The sequence below is a fragment of the Pelecanus crispus genome, chromosome 13 (genome assembly GCF_030463565.1).
Source record: "Pelecanus crispus isolate bPelCri1 chromosome 13, bPelCri1.pri, whole genome shotgun sequence".
In the NCBI taxonomy this organism is placed as follows: Eukaryota; Metazoa; Chordata; class Aves; order Pelecaniformes; family Pelecanidae; genus Pelecanus; species Pelecanus crispus.
Window position 1 is genome coordinate 15,409,421 of NC_134655.1, and position 15,583 is coordinate 15,425,003.

The window sequence follows — 15,583 nt, forward strand, 5'->3', positions numbered from 1 at the left end:
TGCATTAAAGGAGACACATCTCCAGCCAGGAGCGCTGTGCTCTTGCGTGGCCAGCCTGAGCAAGTGTGACGTCTGGTACGATGCAGCTCCGAAACTGCTGTCCTGCAGGTGCAGTGAACCCTGTGTTGTCTTATTTCTGTTCCTGGTTTTCCGTTTATGCTTGTCTAGCACCAGGAGAATATTTATGCTTCTCTTTGGTTTGCAAAGCTGAAGTGAAGTTGGTGGGAGTTTGGTTGGTGACTTCTGGCAGGGCTTTGCTCCTTTGTGATTGTGAAAGGGAAGCGTTGGATACGGTGGTGGCCGGACATCAACAGCAACGGCAAGTTGTCCCTTTCTGAGGTGTCCTGGGGTACCCGTGTCCCGGGGTACCCGTGTCCCACCTGTTGCCCTCTGGATCAGCTGTAGTGAGTGCTGTTGCTGTCATGGTATAAGCAGAGCTGTGATCTGGAGCTGTAGCAGTGAAAGTAAGCGTACACTGTGGTGGGGAGCTCAGAAGCTCTTTGGTCCCTGTGGATGGGGAAGGATGAAGTGCAGCTTTCACTTGGGGCTCTTTTGTTTCCTCTTACTGTGCTGGTGTTCCTGGCGTCCTGGCTGTTGTTCTGGCCTTGCATCACGCTTACGGACGTGCTGTGTAAGGGAGCTCTTGGCAAGGCCGCAGGCAGCCAGGGTGTGTGGGAACCCTGGTTCTCTCTGTGCGCTTTTCTTTGCAAAGCTGTAGGGCAGACTGTATCAATATCAGCTTTGAATGGTCCCTGATGTGTGCTACTGATTATCACGGATGGAGTTTTGGCAGCATAACTGACAAACAAGGTCACTGTTATTTGATAAGCAGACAAATTTAGCAAAAACATTAAGCTGGCAGGTGGGATAAATGACACACTAAAAAGATGAAGGAAAATTTTAAGATTAGGTTGAAGAGAGGAACAGTCAAAGCCTAAGTGTGATATCTTAAACCATTCTTAACTAAGAGATTCCCTGCAGCTTAAACCTTGGGGCACCAACAGTAAAATACTGTGTTGGAGATGCAGCTTCAGAGCCAGAGTACAAAGTGCTGATGATACCTGGGAGAGACATCTAGGCTAGACCTCAAGGAGAGCAGCCAGGGACCTTTGGCAGTGGGTAGACATGGGTGATTTTGGCTCAGACCTTCAGTGCAGTCTCTCTCCTCCCATCCTCTCCACACTCAGGATGTTGCTGAGTATTAAGTGCATCTTGATGGTTAAAACAATAGAAGAGAGTGGATTTCCAGGGGTTGCATGATAATAGCATTTACAATAATTTATAGCTCTGTAATCCTGTAGTCTCAGGATACTTATAACCTAAGAATAGGTTCCCTCCCATGTAGTTAGCGATAAGACAAGTGGAAATGGGCTCAAGCTGTGCCAGGGGAGGTTTAGATTGGATATTAGGAAAAATTTCTTCACAGAAAGGGTACTCAAGCATTGGAACAGGCTGCCCAGAGGGGTGGTGGAGTCACCATCCCTGGAAGCATTCAAAAAACGGGTAGACGTGGCACTTTGGGACATGGTTTAGTCTAGTCTACCCTTGATTGGTTTAGTGTGGACTTGGTAATGTTAGGTTAATGGTTGGACTGGATGATCTTAAAGGGCTTTTCCAACCTAAACGATTCTATGATTCTATAATACAAAACTCTGAATGTTCTGCTAAGAATGCAGAATAACATCTTGCTTAGCTGAATGTTGTCTTTGCCAAGTACTTGGCATCACAGAGAATCAGGCCTGAAGCAGCTGTGGTATTCAGGAGTTCTCGCATACTTCTGTATGTTTGGGTTTTTTCCCTTTTCTTTTCACATCCTTCTTAGAACTAATGACACGCTCATTTCATGGAGTGGGGAGTTGTTTTTGTCAGGTTCTTGTCTTTCCCTGCAATATGCTGTATGCTCACCCAGGGAAGTCGTTGAGTCTCCATCCCTGGAGGTATTGAAAAGATGTGTAGACGTGGTGCTTAGGGACATGGTTTAGTGGTGGACTTGGCAATGTTAGGTTTACAGTTGGACTCAATGATCTTAAAGGTCTTTTCCAATCTAAACAATTCTATGACTTTAATGGGAAAGTCGCGCGGCAAGGCAGCAGAAACCTGCACCGCGGCGCTGGCTGACACGGGACCTGGGCAGCCGGGGGAATGTTGTGAGATGGAGCTCAGGCCTTGCCAGCAGGATGCACACATGTGCTCTGGTGTGCGGTCCCCTGGTCTGATGGAGGTGCCTGTGCACCTATCCTTCACCCCATCTTTGCTTTCCCCCTGAAAGCATTATGGGGCATTGTAGAGTTGAGCAGTTCAAGAGCACACATGTGTGTGAATGAGATCTGTCATCTTGGGCCTTGTGGCACTGCCAGGAAAATAGCAAAGGCTCTACCTTCTGCCTCAGGACCCGAATCAGCTGCACATGGTCACTTGGTTCCCTGTGTTGGATGTAAGGTCAAGGCTGATCCAGAGCCTCCCTGTGCCTCCCCTCTCTCTTTGGGAGCGATGCGCTCAGCAGCAGCTGGGGTCCAGCAAGGAGAGGGCCATGTCTCAAGCCAGTTGCAAGTTTTCCAAAGGTGTCATTCTCTGTGTTGTGACAGAGAAATAAAACGCGTGGGAGACATGAGATCAGAGGAGCAAGCACTTGACAAAACCCAGACAATCCATTTTGCCACAGTGCCAAAACCAGTAATCTGGTGGCAATTTTAAATCTCCCACAGTTACTCTGATTTTCTTTAGATCATTTCTATACAGATTAACTGAAGATACATTTACTGCTTCGCCACAGAGATTTACAAAGGATGCAGACCCAGAGCATCTTGTCTGGGAAGGAGCAGCTACAAAGGATTTGCCCACGTTGAGTGTTAGCCAGCCCAGTGGTGCATCCCCGGGCACCCCAAAGCACAGCGTGGTGTCACCCAGGCACCCTCACAGCTCTCGGCTACGCATCTGCCAGCACATGAACTCCCAGCAGTTGTGGTGTGGGAGAACCTCTGCCTGCAAACAACTGCATCGATTCTTGCCATACAGAGGTATTCAACTCGAGTGTCTGCTCTCCTGTCTTATGTGGTGCTGTGGGATGCGCTCCCTGAAACCTCACCGTGAGCCGGTGGGCAGCGTGCCAGGAGAAGATGGGCTTTGTTTGATCCTGGCTGGGCTGGGCTTGTATGGGTGGCTCAGTTTCAGGCAGATGCAAAAAGGAGATAAAAAGCTCCTTAACAGTGATATTAAGAAGGTTTTGACTGGAGGCAAAAAGGCATTTTGTTCTTTCTGTGGTTTATTTTCAGCTTAAACTATATTATTACTGTCTGAATTTATACCCATGTAGAGGAAATCAGCTTTGTGCATAGAATCCTCTTTTAATAAGCAAAATTCACTTTGATCAATGTGAAGACTGTTTATATGCAGCGTTTGTAGTGATCTTGGTGCTCAAGAGAGACACAGAATATATGCATGTTTCCCCTCGGGTGTAGTCAATATGCTCTGTTTGCATAATTTAAATAGAAAAAGAGACGTATATGAGACATGGGAGGAATTCTGCCTTGTGTAAGTGGGTGGGAATTTTGCTGTTGGTTCAGCCAGGGCAGGTTTTGCCCGCTGCAGCAGGCTGCCTCTGGAGTCAGCCACCGCAGCTCACTCGGGTGACTTCTGGGGAAGTGCTTACGGAGAGATTATTGCTCACAGGGGCTTATTCAAGAAAACACTTAAACACATTCTTAAAATTAATCACATGCTTTCCTGAGTTGGGGCTCATGTGCTGTAAGGGGCTGAATTTAGCTTAGTGCTGGCTGAGTGCCGTGGCGCGGCCCTGGGCAGCGCATGCCGTGGAAGTAGCCTGGGTTGCTCCTGCCTGAGCACACCCTGGTTGTGCAGTGGATGAAGGGCACCGTTTTATGGAGAGGAGCAAGGCCCCAAGTACACTGTGCAGCTATTTTGGGGCCACTTAGCAAATCTCCAGCATGTCTCCTACCAATACCCAATCCAGAAGAGATGAAGCAATACCTTGCTCCCCACGCAAGCCTGTGCACTGAGGAATGGGTACTATAGGATGAGCTGTAGTCAGTGCGTCCATTTCTTGAGGTTTTTGGAGGCTATGACAAGCTTTTGATGGGCACTAAGTCTTATCCTTCCCAAGGCATCATTTAAATATGTGTGTCCTCCTCCCTGTTATAGGAAGGCTCTAGGAAGAGAGCAAAGCAGACAGCCCTTACACATGTGTGCATATACCTCTTATCACATTTTGCCAGCTGTGTGGCCGGGGTTTTAGCACTTGCTGGGCAAGGCTGAGAGTGGTTTGTTCTCGGCCAGGGACAGTGTCATGAAAATGCAGGTGTCTCTGCATTGACAGCATCTGCGCTGACCTGTCACCGTCAATGCAGTGAAATGCCTGGAACAGATGGTTGGTGGTGGTGCCTGCAGCTAATGCCAGCAATGCAGCTGGGGATTTGGTGCACTCAAAATCCAGTGAGGGGATGGCTCTCCAGCTTTGTTTCAGCCTCTTCTGATATCTGGAGATATTTGCAGAGACACACCCCTTCTCCCCCCAGGATCAGGAGCGTTTGAACCTGGACTACCTGCTGTAGTGCGTGTTGTAGCATCCTTTTATATATGCAGCTTGGTGGCTCTTAGAGCATTTCACTTAGCCTTTTGCATGCTGATTTATTATCTCTAATGATGCAAAATTACACAAAGCTTTTGACATTTCTGTGGCCTGACAATGCAAGACACAGACACACACAGCAGCTGAACAGCAGCCAGGCTTGGGGCACACATGTGCTTTAGCTTCCCTGGTTAATTGGCCTCCTCATTTCTGTTCTGTCCAAGGAAGAAAAGGGTGGTTTCATATGCCTTTGTGGGCATTGCTGTCATCTCAGAAATGCTGGAGCATGTTTCCCTGCCATCATCTCCCTCCATCTCTTTCATTCCCTTAAAAAGTACAAATCAAAGCTCTCCCTTGCTGGCTTCCCTTTCCTTCAGCACAGCCCTGACTTATCTTTACAGCTTTTCCCTGCCTCCCGCTGCTTCTCTAATAGGGTCAGGTCTGCTCGTTCCTGACCCCTGTCTCACTCCTCTCTCCTTTCTTGCTGAAATGCAATTTTTTTCTCCCCTATTAATATCTCCTGCCACAGGGCTGTCCATGAGGAGCAGCTGCGGCTGGAAGGACACCCTGCCTGTTTCGGTCCAGAGCACTCCCTGCTCCATCATCCTGCTCCTGGCTCCGTGCTGGGTGACATCCCCACCGCAACCCATTCCCTTCGTCCCCAGAGCAGGGTGCGCTGCACAGGTGCAGCCAGAAAGACGACATCTTTCCTGTGCAGTATTAGGACCTGGTCATGTTGAAGTGCCTTATGTTGCTCTCTGTAACAGCCATATATATATAACTGTATTTTGGCAGTGGTCAGGAGCCTGGGATGTGGGTTGGAGCTGCACTGAAGTGCCTGTGTGGAGCAGGGCACATCTCCCGGCAGGTCTGGAGGAAGCCATGGCTCAGGATGGCGGCTGGCCCTGCGCCTGCCAGGGCTCTGCCAGCCTGCCAAGCCCGCGGCTCTGCAGCTTGGCTCTCGGGGACACAAGGTTAGCTGGAGCGGGGACTCGAGGGAAGCCTTGTGCCAGCTGGAAAGGAGTGGAGGGGCACAGGGAGATGAGAGGCTTGGCAGGGGCTGGGTTTATGATAGGGGCAGGAAGGAAAGGCACAGTCAGGAGGGGAGAAGGGAGCCTCCATCTCTTGGAGGAAGATGATGGTACTGGCTGGGGTGCGCTGAATGCCCGCAAAGCTGGTTTTCAGGGAGGCAAACCCAGCTGCCGACAGACATCCACTTTCTGTGGCAGTTTGGGGGTCCAGGAAAGTTGCATTCAGCTCCGACAGGTTTCCCTCGCAGTTCTGCCTTTTCCTCTGTGCCTGGGGAGCCCTAAGCACTCCCTTGTCCCTTTGCATAATGCTGGACCTTGTATAGATGTCTTCATCTGGGGCAAACTTTGAGGTGCTTCTGTCAACAACGGCATTTTGACTGCAGGTGGGTTGAAGCATTGCAGAGCCCGTCCATTGCAGAGCCCGTCCATTGCAGAGCCCGTCCACAGGTCCTCCTGCATTTGCTGAGGAGAAGAGTTTAACTTTGTAGCGGCTCCAGCCATCTGCACCTGTGGCCGATGCCTGCAGCCCAAAGACAGAGCATAGATGGGGGCCGAGACAAACAACTTCCTGAGCTGGTTAAACCACCACTGACATCTCTGGGGTTTGACTTTGCTGCTGGGGGTGTTCACTGTATTGCTAAGGCAACCCAAAACAGTCTTGCAACTTCCTGCTCTGTTTTTCCCCGGTGTTGCTGTATGGGCTTGGGCTAGTCGCTTCACTGTTGCCTGGCTCGGTTTGTGCCTCAGCAGAGCCGAGGAGCGTTTCGCCTGCTTGCCTTCGGGGAGGGGCTGCGCAGTTGGCTTGGCCCCACATGCAAGTGGTTTCTTGACTGAAAAACAAGACTTTTTAAGAGCAGGCAGGAAAGGGAGGGGTTCTGCTTATGTGCGATTAATTGCTTTAAGATGTTCTGCAGCTGGCTATTCTGGAACTGGATGCTAAATATAAAACTGATACTACATAAATAAATGATGAAATACCAGTGACATCTGAAAAGCACTTTGGGATGCTCCAGTTAAGAACTTATATAAATAACATGTATTATTGTCATTGTAATTACTATTTTCCTTTTTTAGCATGCCTGTGCTTACAGAATGTTTTGAGAAGCCGTATCTGGCAGAAATTCAGCTGTCCCATAGAAACCAGTACCCTTTTGCCAATTTCTATTAATGCTGTTGTTTTTGGAGGAGAAAATCAAAGCCATGCCGTGTTTCCACATCTCTCATGCTCTGCGGCAAATGCTCAGCTGGATGCAGGTGCAGCTCCGCTGACTTAGAGCTATGCCGATCCCTCTGCTCTGCTCCTCGTGCAGAAGGGCTGGATTTGAGCCAGGATGTACCTGTGCAGGCAGGGACATGCAGGACTTCAGGTCTTGTGTCTGGGGACTGGAGATGCAATGGCAGTCTGTGCTGAGCTGTCACTGGTGCCTCTCACACAGGAGCACTTGGTGATCCTGAGGAAGGTCAGGGCACAGGGTCTCTCCCTGCACAAAGGGACAATGGCACTGCAAGCAATGTCAGATGCTTGCCCTACCTGTGCAGGAATGGTGCTGGATCACCTCGAGTGTGTGCTTGTGCCAGAGATGGGCCATGCCCCCAGCTACCACTCACCTCCAATGGTGCTTTTCTTATTGACTCTGCCCTTGTTCAGGGCATCGTGTTCAGAGGTGATGTGTGAAGGTGAAGTGCACGTGGGCTGGAGCGGCAGCACTGCCTCGCAGCGTGGGCCACTCACAGGTTGGCTGTGAACTCTCACTGCTTCATTGCAACACGGCTTCTTTGTGATGGCTGTTTCCTTTGCTTAAGTGATTATGCAAGCATCTGAAGCCTTCAGGAACAAAAAGCGTTCCTGGCCGTCATTTCAAAAGGTGGTCTGCTAAAGGCTGTGAAGTGTGGAGTCCACTTCTCCTAAATAAGTGGAAGGGAAATGAAGAACCATACACTGATTATCCTGACTTCCTGTAATTTCTAAGCCAGGTTGAAGATGTTTTAAGGCCTGACTTCATTTTATTTGCCAGCCCTAAGAAGTAAGGACAGGTAAATGTTTGTATGTCTACACTGACATCAACTTTTTGACTGTTTCTTCAAGCCTTTTCCCAAGCTGGTGTCTTGCACTGGTGCTGCGCCACTCTCGGAGACAGCGCTGGTAACTGCGAACATTTGCTTTGTCACTAAAGAATTGGTCAGGGCTGGTGAGATGCTTTTGCAGAGGACTTGAGCGGGGTGGAGGGAAGTGCAGGAGAGGGGGCAGGCTCTTGCTCCACACTTTTCGGATGGAAAGCATGAGTCATTTTCACTGCAAGTGTTTTGTTGTAGGGTGGCAGAACTGTGCACCCATCCTCCCCTTTCCCGCCACATGGCTTTTTAATTCTCTGAGAGCTGCTGTCAGACGCAGCCACCTCCATTTAACACAGAGCAGGAGGAGAGAGGGGTACAACAGCCTTGTACTGTCTGTACTGTGCTTCAGAGCTGGTGCATGGTGCAGACTGGCACATAACTCCTGTATGGAGATGGGAGTGTGGGAGCTCTCACCCAGACCCCGATCTAATGAGACCCTGGCAATGATGCACTTGCAGCTGTATCTCCTGCTGACCAGCCACTGGGCTCCCTTAGCCCCATGTACACGCTTCTGGGTGTAAAAGAGACAAAGCGAGTCCTGCAGCTCACTGTGGGAGTGCTGGGGACTGGGGAAGGGAGAGTCTGCTTGCCCGGACCTCAGCTGGGGAAACATTTCTTTCCAGGGTGTAGGATGGTCACTGCAGGGGAAAAAGCAGGTGCTGGGGTACCCTGCTGAAGGCATCACCTAACAACTCTTTGGGGACCCTACGCTGCCCGAAGGAGGATCTGTTTGCTGCTGGGAGAGGAGAGCCCTCGGAGGGCTGGTGTGCCATAGATCTGCTCCTGTGCTTTGGTCTGGCCCATGCAAGCTTGTGTCCTGCTTTCCTTTTTCTGCTCTAGGCAACAGAGTATCCACGTGCATCCCTGTGCTGTGAGCATCCATGTAAGACAGTGCTGCCAGCTTTGCTCTGGGTTGCAGGTTTTGGGTGAGCAGGGTGTGGGGTGCAGGACGGACTGCCCTGCAGCAGGCAGAGCCTGCTGGACAGACACACTGGGATAAATGCTGCTCTTTCAGAGGTTGCTCGCCCGCTGCCTGCGGGAGGGCTGTGCAGAGCATTGGCACCTGATTTTGCCCTGTCAGACCCCTTTTCCTCACCTCATCCTTCTTCCCTTCCTGGTTGCCCACGGGGCTCCTCTCTCCTGTCTGCAGTGCAAACCCCACTCCGCCATCCCCTCTTGGCCTCCCTGTCCCCACCTCCCGCCTCTCACAGCTGCACAGCCCCAGCCTTGCCACAAGCCCCGCTTCCCAGGACATCACCTCTGTGCTCACCTGTCTCCAGCGTGGCCCCATCCCCAGCTGCACAAAACCTGCATCCCCCATCCCACCCGCCCCTGCACCACCTTGGACCAGCTCCTGGCACCCTTCCCTCTCCCTGCTTCCCCACTCCTCCTCCTCCGGTTTTCCTCCCTTGGCATTTCACAAAGTTCTCAGTGTGTTTGTGTGTCTATCTTACATTCTCAGTGTGTTTGTGTGTCCATCTTGCAGCCTGTGTCTCTCCCCTGTCCCAGGTGCAGACATTTCCCCCGTGGTCTCAAGCTCAGTGTTTTTGTCCCTTCAGCACAGCTGGGATTCCAGTCTGGGCATTCCTCTTGTGTTTTTAAACTTCATTCTCTATGGCCAGTATAAAAATAGTTTTGGCCTGCTCATACCCAGCTTTATTGACTATTTTTCATCCTTGTGGTTTTACCGTAGTCCATCTCTGCGTCTTGCCCTGGGCCCTGCTGTTGCATCCAGCTGAGTGCTGGGTTTGCAGCAGGCTCATGGGCACAAGCTTCCCATCGCTCGGTGAGAGCTGCTTCATTGCCTCCCTTCTGATTTCCTCCCAAAATGTGGCTTTGCTGAGAAGCCCGCAAACCTTGGCAGTGGCAAGGCTGCATCGTGTTGTGACTGCTGCCATGTGTGCTGACTCACACTGTCTCCCTTTTGTCCTTCCTCCCCCATTTCTGTTTCCACCTCTGCCCTCTTTCCTGTGCTTTTGAATGCAAAGTCTTTGGGACAGAGACTTTATTCTGGCTTTGCCCAGGGTTATGGTGGTTCCAGGCGTTGGATAGCCAAGCTCAGGGTTTCCCACTTTTCGCTGTTCTTTGTTATGCCTAGGTTCCTGGAATGATGAATTATGTGTGAATCTCAGCTTTTTTAAATGAAGTTCTGTAGCCTTCCTGCAAGCTTGAATTAGAGCATGTAAATGGGATCAGACAGCAGTGCGGGAACTGGGGGCAGAAAAAGTGAAGAGTCACAAAATAAATGTGCTATTTGGAAAAAAAAAAAAAAAAAAAGCAAAAGAAAAAACTATTATAGATCACATAGTTTGAGAGAGCCCTGACCCGACATCTTTGAATCCCTGGCTTTGGAAAAAACTATTCTATGGATAGAAATTCCTCAGTTCTGTATGCCCATACGGGTTGCCAAGTGAATTTTCTCAGTTCCCAGGTGCCATTTAAATTCTCCCATGTACTGTCAGGTTTCATGGGCAAAATAAAAAATAGGGAGCTCTCTTCGCTGTCTGCGAGGTATCTTTGCTTTTCCAGATTGTGCATTGCGGTGGGAAGTGGTCCCTCTCTGCCCTGGGCTGTTGCCAGTCTCGGAAGTGATGTGACTGTGACTAGTATGTCCAAAGGGTAGTTGTACGCTTCCTTTTTTTCCCCCTTCAGCTTTTAATCAAGCCCCCGGCTTGACTTTGCCTCCTATTTGCTGTGTGTTTCACCTACTTGGTCCTTTGGGATTTGTTTTAAAATTCAGGCTTTGCCAGGCTTTCCGCGTAAGTGTATTACAGGGTTGCAACAGATGAGTCGGTGAATAGATAGGCTGTAAAATGCTCGCTAAATTTTGGGGAACAGTTGCACAGTCTGAGGCAATACAACTACATGTAGACGTGGTCGGTGCTATTTCCTCTTCCTTCTTTAGCTGAAGAACCATCACTTTTAATATTCGGATCACTTGTGTCGCTCTAGCTGTTTTGTGAGTGTGGATGCATGCACTGGGTAGAGCTTCATTTCTGAGGAAGTGAGAAAAAGCCACGTCCCGGGTGCTGCCGAACCCACAAGTTTTTCAGTGGAAGGCACGGAGGAAGCGTTGCAGGGCCGGCTGCGCCGGGCGGCGATGGAGCAGTGCGCATGTGTGCGTGCGCTGGCCGTTAGCACCGTGGGAAGCGAAAGTCGAGCATGGTGCAGCTCTTGCGCTGGGCTGGGGGTTGCTCTGGGCTTGGCTTCTGCCGTGCGATGGGAAACGCGCGCTGGCAGCCGCCGTGGGGCTCGTGTCAACGCAAAGGGACGAGCAAATGGGTTAAAGCAGAGCCAAACCAGCCATGTTTGCCATTTTCTTCTCTGGATATTACTTTAAATGAGAGCCAGCCTGAAACGTCTGAAAATACAAAACTTTCTGATAGTTTTCCTTCGGTCACTGTTTCAAAAAAATCCTTGAATGAAACATTTTTTCTTCACTTCCTGTACATTCACATCACTTGGATTATACCTGTTGTCATTCTGGGAGAACAGGATGTCAGAAAAACATTAATCATATAATAAAAACATTGGCAGGTTTGTATGGTATACAAACGCAGGACACTAGAAGACGGGTGGCTACCGTTTTTCAGGCAATAAAAGTTTAAAATAGAAATGGCCTTTCCTGTACTTCCCCACATGAAGATCATCAGCTGTCATTGTGAACCTTTGTTCAACAATTCCTTATATTTATAAGGAATTTCATAAGCTTTGCAAATGGCTACAGAAAGGTGACAATTTCATCTGACTTCTTAAGATTCCCCCTTCTTGGTTAATGGGTAATTCCCTTGCTAAACCTTTCCTTCAAACTCTCTCTGGTGGTCTCCCTCCAGCGAGGGTTGGTGCTCGGGCTGGCAGAGCGTGGTAGCACAAGCAGGGCACTGAGGATGAGGACCTTTACTTGGGCTTTTTCCTGTGCTGGCCTCTTTATGCTCGTGCTTGGCCAAAGGCAGGGCCTTGCGTTGGTGTTTGTGGGCATGTTTCTGTTGAAGTAATTTCATTGAATTTCCTGTTAAAATGCCAGCCAACTTGCTTGTTGGTGGGGAGTCAATACTCTAATAGATAGGCTCTTGTTTCGCCTGTGCCGTTGTCCAGGGGGGGCCTCGTGACTCAGCCTGGGTGGGGGCTGAAGCACGGCAGACGACCCTCTTCTTCGTGCTCCGCATGGCCCCGTGCTCAGGGGAGCAGCAGTCTCGGGGCAGAAGCAGAGGGACAGAAAGAGCAATGTGTGGTTTTGGGAGCAGGCTGGTGTGCGGGGCTTCAACCAGTGGTTTTTTTAAGAGAAGCAAGTGGGTTTATCCAGGAGGGTACACTGCTCTCCTGTTATCTTTGTTTAAAATCATGTTTATGTTTTTCCCTTGTGAGGTGTTTCCCACGGGTCTTGATTTTTGTCCCAGTGCAGGGGGCTGCGGTGTGCTTTGGGCTGGGAGCTGCTCTGGGTGTGCTCGGGGTGCTGCAACCGCGGGGGCCGTGGGAGAAGGCAGCTCACCCCAACCTGCCCACGCTGCTGTTTTGCAAGAGGTCGGAGGAACCCGAGGAGCATCGCCGTGCACCCGTCTGCCTGCCCCGGGTAAATAGCTGCTGTGTGTATGCCAGAGAAGAGGATTGCTTTGACAGCACTGCATGTTTTTTCCTGCAGAAATGGGTTGATTTCGTTGCTGGACTGGCAGCATTTCTTTGTACTTGGATATTGGCTTTCCCTGTGGAGGAATTTGTGGTTTCTAAGACTCTAATTGCGTTAGTGTAATAGCTTTTCCTCTGCTTTCATAATGACTTTGGTGGGTGCCATCTGCTGTTGTGACAGCGCCAGGCAGTGCGAGGCTGAGCCCCGGACGCCGGGAGGTGTGTGCTTTAACCAAGCTCATCAGAAAAACTAAGACTTTGAAATCTGATTTTCAGGGCTTAAAGCTTTACCTCCAGCCCTCTTGGGACACTGGGTACTAGGGTGTGCGAAAGGGCGAAAAATATTTGTGATGGCTCCCTCCTTACTCTGCAGGTCTGTTTGCAGGGGCATGGGCATGCCTGGCCCCGCTGGGCAGCCAGCACAATTTTGGATGGACAGTGGAGTCTGTGTTTCCTCGATGGCAGGCAGGTGACAGGCCACATCCTTTCGTGAGCAGCTGCTTTGCTTGCAAACAGCTTGACCTACATCTTTTGGCTTCACTTTAGAGACATTGCTGTGGTTCCTGTCATGGCCCTGACAGCCTGGCTGCGCTGTGCTGGGTGCGAGCACGGCCGGCGTGACACTGTGCTGCAGGTGACAAAGGGCTGCTGTGTGCTGAAACAGGGAAACAGCACAGCTTGGGTATGGAGAGCTCTAGGGACTGCATTTCTAACGGCTCCAGAGGAGAAATGCCTGTCTGTGGGTGCTGCAGAGCCCCCCTGGGTGACAGCTCTCTGCAGCCCCGCAGGTGCGCATCCCTCATCTCCTGGAGCTCCCTGGGTCATTGGCCGCGTGTCCCAGGATTCAGCACGGCCTCACGGGATACAGATCACAGCACCAGCCTGCACAACACGTTTTGTCCAATGTCACTAAATCCACAAGAGTGGAAGGGCTGTAGTGAGTTATTTTAAGCAGCTTTTTTGTATCTGTGGTGGGCAGTGTTGTATGGGTTTTGAAGCCTCTCATGTGAGGATGTGGGATCCTTTTCAGTCCTTACCCTTTAATTGTCATCAAATCCCATGAAGGTCACTGCCAGGACTTTGTCTTACTGGTCATCAGAGATGTCAGAGCTAGAAAAGAAACAAAACCCCAACTTTTAAAAAGAACAACTTTAGAAACAGAGTCCCAATTTCAGGACCGTGTTGCAAAAAAAGAAAAAAAGGACTAAAGATATAGTGTGATCAGAAGGCCTGAGTTCTGCATACCCAAAGCCACTATTTAATGCCATAGTGATGTGAAAGGCTCTTAGAGGGAATCTAATTTACCGTTACAGCTGCTGCCGGGGCAAGGTGAGACGAGGAGTTGGTGTAAGCAGCACCTGGGCTCATGGCACTCCTTTAACCAGCTTACACTGCTGAGTTTTGCTGGGATTGCTGTGGTGGTTAGCAGCAAGAAAAGTAAATTGGACAGGTGGGAAGAGCGCCGTATGCCTGGTCTGTAGAGTCCTGCCTGGTCTCGTGGGGTGGCCGAGCTTTGGGGACATGTGGCCCCAGACCTGTAAATGGGAGACCAGCTCGTGAATGTCCTGTTAATTTACATTGATTTGCAAAGCTTAGCAAATTTTCAGAGTGCGTGGTGTTATCCTGAAATAAGACCAGTGTTTCAGATGATTAACCAAATTCAATTAAGCATTTAAAGAGCAGGAGACTAAAATGGGTTCCTTTTCTCTGTCTACCTGTTGGGGTTTTGGGACTCCTGTTTTTCAGATGATCTCTTTCTTTTTCATGAGATGCCTGTGCAGCTTGGGTCCTGGATGCAGGAGCAAGAGGCGTTTCACGTGCAGTGAGGCTGGCAGCACGCAGCACTGGGGCTGGCAGCGTTCGCCACCCCTCGCCCCAAATCCCCCACGGCGGGGGAGCCGGGCAGCAGCACCCGGCCACTCTGGCACCCAGCGTGGGCTCTCTGCCAAGGACCTTTGTCTTTCCCACCGGTAATGATGGGCTTCTCCCGTGATGGCTGCAGTGCTTCTGCTGGTGCTAACACAGCACTGAGGCTTGTGAGGTTTCTTTCAGGACTGTGCAAGCAGTGAAGCAAAGTTTCCAGGGAGCAATTAAGAGGGAACTGCTTCAGATATCTGAGCTAATCCATGCTGGATTCCTGCAGCATGGAAAAGAGACATTTTGAATGCAAAACTGTCTGGGGCAGGAGGTATATTTTTCCCAGTCAAGAGTAAGAGTTTCTTTGTGGACAGCCAGAATCACAGCAGAGTGGGTGCTTGGCGAACAGCTGTGCGGAAATCACTCTGCACAGAGGCTTGCGTGGGACCCAGGCATTGCTTACAATAGTAAAATGGGCCTTAACTGCACATAGGCTCTGTGCTGTCCTCCATCAGAGAGATGCTGGGATGTCGTTCTGCTGGGATGCAGTCCTGGGAAACACAGCGTGAAAGGTACCCGCCTTACATTTCTGAAGTGCTGTGGGGAAAAGCTTTCATCTCAGTTTTGCTTTCTGAACATATTAAGAGCTCACCAGTTGTGCACCTGTGACAGAGGAATGGCCTCTGCTCGGTGGGGCTGGTCCTTTGGGTGACAGAAGCCAGAGACAGCCTAAGATAGGCAACTGCCTTCGCTGCCTCAGCCCAATGGACCATCCAGGTCTGCTACAGACCCTGGATTTTTATTCTGTTTTTACCATGTTGTCATGGTTTAACCCCAGCCAGGGAGTTAACTAAGCACCACGCAGCCGCTCGCTCACTCCCCCTGCCCCGGTGGGATGGGGGAGAGAATTGGAGGAGTAAGAATGAGAAAACTCCTGGGTTGAGATAAGAACAGTTTAATAATTGAAATAAACTGAAGTAAAATAGTAAGAATAATTACAACAATATAATAATAACAGTAATAATAATATACAAAGCAAGTGATGCACAATGCAATTGCTTACTGCCTGCCGACTGATACCCAGACAGTTCCTGAGCAGCGATCACTGCTCCCCGGCCAACCCCTCTCAGTTTATATACTGAGCATGACGCCATATGGTATGGAATAGCCCTTTGGCCAGTTTGGATCAACTGTTCTGGCTGTGCCCATTCCCAGCTTCTTGTGCACCTGGCAGAGCACGGGAAGCTGAAAAGTCCTTGACTAGCATAAAGCACTACTTAGCAACAACTAAACCATCAGTGTGTTATCAACATTCTTCTCCTACTAAATCCAAAACACAGCACTATGCCAGCTACTAGGAAGAAAATTAACT

At 50.1% G+C, this 15,583-nt stretch overlaps 1 protein-coding gene across 3 annotated transcripts in view; it reads left to right on the forward strand.

Moving 5' to 3' along the window:
• The window catches only part of DOCK11 (dedicator of cytokinesis 11), an 85,453-nt gene that overhangs the window by 2,751 nt on the left and 67,119 nt on the right, over positions 1 to 15,583 (forward strand). The window lies entirely within an intron of this gene.